This window comes from Cherax quadricarinatus, chromosome 1 (assembly GCF_038502225.1).
Source record: "Cherax quadricarinatus isolate ZL_2023a chromosome 1, ASM3850222v1, whole genome shotgun sequence".
In the NCBI taxonomy this organism is placed as follows: domain Eukaryota; kingdom Metazoa; phylum Arthropoda; class Malacostraca; order Decapoda; family Parastacidae; genus Cherax; species Cherax quadricarinatus.
The window spans coordinates 97,754,184-97,761,082 of record NC_091292.1 but is presented as its reverse complement, the minus strand read 5'-3'; positions in this window follow the sequence as shown (position 1 = coordinate 97,761,082).

The following is a 6,899-nucleotide window of genomic DNA, read 5'->3' as shown; positions in this document are numbered from 1 at the left end:
AGACATCCCTCCCACCATACATCCCTCCCACCATACATCCCCCACCATACATCCCTCTCACCATACATCCCTCCCACCATACATCCCTCCCACCATACATCCCTCCCACCATACATCCCTCCCACCATACATCCCTCCCACCATACATCCCTCCCACCATACATCCCCCACCATACATCCCCCTCACCATACATCCCTCCCACCATACATCCCTCCCACCTTACATCCCACCATACATCCCTCCCACCATACATCCCTCCCACCATACATCCCTCCCACCATGCATCCTTGCCACCATACATCCTCCCACCATACATCCCTCCCACCATACATCCCTCCCACCATACATCCCTCCCACCATACATCCCTCCCACCATACGTCCCTCCCATCATGCATTCCTCCAACCATACATCCCTCCCACCATACATCCCTCCCACCATACATCCCTCTCACCATACATCCCTCTCACCATACATCCCTTCCACCATACATCCCTCCCACCATACATCCCTCCCATCATACGTCCCTCCCACCATTTATCCCTCCCACCATACATCCCTCCCACCATACATCCCTCCCACCATACATCCCTCCCACCATACACCCATCCCACTATACATCCCTCCCACCATACATCAATCCCACCATGCAGTCCTCCCACCATACATCCCTCCCACCATACATCCCTCCCACCATACATCCCTCCCACCACATATCCCTCTCACCATACATCCCTCTCACCATACATCCTTCCCACCATACATCCCTCCCACCACACATCCCTCCCACCACACATACCTCCCACCAAACATCCCTCCCACTACACATCTCTCACACCATACATCCCTCTCACCATACATCCCTCTCACCATACATCCCTCTCACCATACATCCCTCCCACCATACATTCCTTCCACCACACATCCCTCTCACCATACATCCCTCCCACCACACATCCCTCTCGCCATACATCCCTCCCACCATACATCCCTCCCACCACACATCCCTCTCACCATACATCCCTCTCACCATCCCTCTCACCATACATCCCTCTCACCACACATCCCTCTCACCATACATCCCTCCCACCATACATTCCTCCCTCCCCACATCCCTCTCACTATACATCCCTCCCACCAAACATCCCTCCCACCACACAACCCTCTCACCATACATCCCTCTCACCAACCCTCTCACCATACATCCCTCTCACCATACACCCCTCTCACCATACATCCCTCTCACCATACATCCCTCGCACCACACATCCCTCTCACCATACATCCCTCTCAACATACATCCCTCTCACCATACATTCCTCCCACCATACATCCCTCGCACCACACATCCCTCTCACCATACATCCCTCTCACCATACATCCCTCCCACCATACATCCCTCTCACCATACATCCCTCTCACCATACATCCCTCCCACCATACATCCCTCCCACCACACATCCCTCATACCATATATCCCTCCCACCAAACATCCCTCCCACTACACATCTCTCTCACCATACATCCCTTTCACCATACATCCCTCTCACCATACATCCCTCCCATCATACATCCCTACCACCACACATCCCTCTCACAATACATCCCTCCCACCACACATCCCTCTCACCATACATCCCTCCCACCATACATCCCTCTCACCACACATCCCTCTCACCATGCTTCCCTCCCATCATACATCCCTCCCACCACACATCCCTCTCACCATACATCCCTCCCACCAAATATCCCTCCCACCACACATCGCTCTCACCATCCCACTCACCATACATCCCTCTCACCACACATTCCTCTCACCATACATCCCTCTCACCATACATTCCTCCCACCATACATCCCTCGCACCACACATCCCTCTCACCATACATCCCTCTCACCATACATTCCTCTCACCATACATCCCTCGCACCACACATCCTTCTCACCATACATCCCTCTCACCATACATCCCTCTCACCATACATCCCTCCCACCATACATCCCTCCCACCATACATCCCTCTCACCATACATCCCTCTCACCATACATCCCTCCCACCATACATCCCTCCCACCATACATCCCTCCCATCATACGTCCCTCCCACCATTTATCCCTCCCACCATACATCCCTCCCACCATACATCCCTCCCACCATACATCCCTCCCACCATACACCCATCCCACTATACATCCCTCCCACCATACATCCCTCCCACCATACGTCCCTCCCACCATACATCCCTCCCACCATACAGCCCTCCCACCATTCATGCCTCCCACCATACATCCCTCCCACCACACATGCCTCTCACCATACATCCCTCCCACCATACATCCCTCCCACCTTACATCCCACCATACATCCCTCCCACCATACATCCCTCCCACCATACATCCCTCCCACCATACATCCCTCCCACCATGCATCCTTCCCACCATACATCCTCCCACCATACATCCATCCCACCATACATCCCTCCCACCATACATCCCTCCCACCATACATCCCTTCCACCATACATCCCTCCCACCATACATCCCTTCCACCATACATCCCTTCCACCATACATCCCTCCCACCATACATCCCTCCCACCATACATCCATCCCACCATACATCCCTTCCACCATACATCCCTCCCACCATACATCCCTCCCACCATACATCCCACCATACATCCCTCCCACCATACATCCCTCCCACCATACATCCATCCCACCATACATCCCTCCCACCATACATCCCTCCCACCATACATCCCTCCCACCATACATCCCTTCCACCATACGTCCCTCCCACCATACGTCCCTCCCACCATGCATCCCTCCAACCATACATCCCTCCCACCATACATCCCTCCCACCATACATCCCTCCCACCATGCATACTTCCCACCGTACATCCTCCCACCATACATCCCTCCCACCATACATCCCTCCCACCATACATCCCTCCCACCATACGTCACTCCCACCATGCATTCCTCCAACCATACATCCCTCCCACCATACATCCCTCCCACCATACATCACTCCCACCATACATCCCTTCCACCATACATCCCTCCCACCGTACGTCCCTCCCACCATGCATCCCTCCAACCATACATCCCTCCCACCATACATCCCTCCCACCATACATCCCTTCCACCATACATCCCTCCCACCATACATCCCTTCCACCATACATCCCTTCCACCATACATCCCTCCCACCATACATCCCTCCCACCATACATCCATCCCACCATACATCCCTTCCACCATACATCCCTCCCACCATACATCCCTCCCACCATACATCCCACCATACATCCCTCCCACCATACATCCCTCCCACCATACATCCATCCCACCATACATCCCTCCCACCATACATCCCTCCCACCATACATCTCTCCCACCATACATCGCTCCCACCATATATCCCACCATACATCCCTCCCACCATACATCCCTCCCACCATACATTCATCCCACCATACATCCCTTCCACCATACATCCCTCCCACCATACATCTCTCTCACCATACATTCCAGCATACATTCCACCATACATCCCTCCCACCATACATCCATCCCACCATACATCCCTTCCACCATACATCCCTCCCACCATACATCCATACCACCATACATCCCTTCCACCATACATCCCTCCCACCATACATCCCTCCCACCATTCATCCCTCCCACCATACATCCCTCCCACCATACATCCCTCCCACCATACATCCCTCCCACCATACATCCCTCCCACCATACATCCCTCCCACCATACATCCCTCCCACCACACATCCCTCTCACCATACATCCCTCTCACCATACATCCTTCCCACCATACATCCCTCCCACCACACATCCCTCCCACCATACATCCCTCCCACCAAACATCCCTCCCACTACACATCTCTCACACCATACATCCCTCTCACCATACATCCCTCTCACCATACATCCCTCTCACCATACATCCCTCCCACCATACATCCCTTCCACCACACATCCCTCTCACCATACATCCCTCCCACCACACATCCCTCTCGCCATACATCCCTCCCACCATACATCCCTCCCACCACACATCCCTCTCACCATACATCCCTCTCACCATCCCTCTCACCATACATACCTCTCACCACACATCCCTCTCACCATACATCCCTCCCACCATACATTCCTCCCACCACACATCCCTCTCACCATACATCCCTCCCACCAAACATCCCTCCCATCACACATCCCTCTCACCATACATCCCTCTCACCATCCCTCTCACCATACATCCCTCTCACCATACACCCCTATCACCATACATCTCTCTCACCATACATTCCTCCCACCATACATCCCTCGCACCACACATCCTTCTCACCATACATCCCTCTCACCATACATTCCTCCCACCATACATCCCTCGCACCACACATCCCTCTCACCATACATCCCTCTCACCATACATCCCTCCCACCATACATCCCTCTCACCATACATCCCTCTCACCATACATCCCTCCCACCATACATCCCTCCCACCACACATCCCTCATACCATATATCCCTCCCACCAAACATCCCTCCCACTACACATCTCTCTCACCATACATCCCTCTCACCATACATCCCTCTCACCATACATCCCTCTCACCATACATCCCTCCCACCATACATCCCTACCACCACACATCCCTCCCACCATACATCCCTCTCACCACACATCCCTCTCACCATGCTTCCCTCCCATCATACATCCCTCCCACCACACATCCCTCTCACCATACATCCCTCCCACCAAATATCCCTCCCACCACACATCGCTCTCACCATCCCACTCACCATACATCCCTCTCACCACACATTCCTCTCACCATACATCCCTCTCACCACACATCCCTCTCACCATGCTTCCCTCCCACCATACATCCCTCGCACCACACATCCCTCTCACCATACATCCTTCTCACCATACATTCCTCTCACCATACATCCCTCGCACCACACATCCCTCTCACCATACATCCCTCTCACCATACATCCCTCTCACCATACATCCCTCCCACCATACATCCCTCCCACCATACATTCCTCCCACCATACATCCCTCCCATCATACGTCCCTCCCACCATTTATCCCTCCCACCATACATCCCTCCCACCATACATCCCTCCCACCATACATCCCTCCCACCATACACCCATCCCACTATACATCCCTCCCACCATACATCCCTCCCACCATACGTCCCTCCCACCATACATCCCTCCCACCATACAGCCCTCCCACCATTCATCCCTCCCACCATACATCCCACCCACCACACATGCCACTCACCATACATACCACCCACCATACATCCCTCCCACCTTACATCCCACCATACATCCCTCCCACCATACATCCCTCCCACCATACATCCCTCCCACCATGCATCCTTCCCACCATACATCCTCCCACCATACATCCCTCCCACCATACATCCCTCCCACCATACATCCCTCCCACCATACATCCCTCCCACCATACGTCCCTCCCACCATGCATCCCTCCAACCATACATCCCTTCCACCATACATCCCTCCCACCATACATCCTTCCCACCATATATCCCTCTCACCATACATCCCTCCCACCATATACATCCCTCCCACCATACATCCCTCCCACCATACATCCCTCCCACCATACATCCCTCCCACCATACATCCCCCACCATACATCCCTCTCACCATACATCCCTCCCACCATACAGCCCTCCCACCATACATCCCCCACCATACATCCCTCTCACCATACATCCCTCCCATCATACATCCCTCCCACCTTACATCCCACCATACATCCCTCCCACCTTACATCCCACCATACATACCTCCCACCATACATCCCTCCCACCATGCATCCTTCCCACCATACATCCTCCCACCATACATCCCTCCCACCATACATCCCTCCCACCATACATCCCTCCCACCATACATCCCTCCCACCATACGTCCCTCCCATCATGCATTCCTCCAACCATACATCCCTCCCACCATACATCCCTCCCACCATACATCCCTCCCACCATACATCCCCTCCACCATACATCCCTCCCACCATACGTCCCTCCCACCATGCATCCCTCCAACCATACATCCCTCCCACCATACATCCCTCCCACCATACATCCCTCCCACCATGCATCCTTCCCACCATACATCCTCCCACCATACATCCCTCCCACCATACATCCCTCCCACCATACATCCCTCCCACCATACGTCCCTCCCACAATGCATTCCTCCAACCATACATCCCTCCCACCATACATCCCTCCCACCATACATCCCTCCCACCATACATCCCTTCCACCATACATCCCTCCCACCATACGTCCCTCCCACCATGCATCCCTCCAACCATACATCCCTCCCACCATACATCCCTCCCACCATACATCCCTTCCACCATACATCCCTCCCACCATACATCCCTTCCACCATACATCCCTTCCACCATACATCCCTCCCACCATACATCCCTCCCACCATACATCCATCCCACCATACATCCCTTCAACCATACATCCCTCCCACCATACATCCCTCCCACCATACATCCCACCATACATCCCTCCCACCATACATCCCTCCCACCATACATCCATCCCACCATACATCCCTCCCACCATACATCCCTCCCACCAAACATCTCTCCCACCATACATCCCTCCCACCATACATCCCACCATACATCCCTCCCACCATACATCCCTCCCACCATACATTCATCCCACCATACATCCGTTCCACCATACATCCCTCCCACCATACATCCCTCTCACCATACATTCCAGCATACATTCCACCATACATCCCTCCCACCATACATCCATCCCACCATACATCCCTTCCAC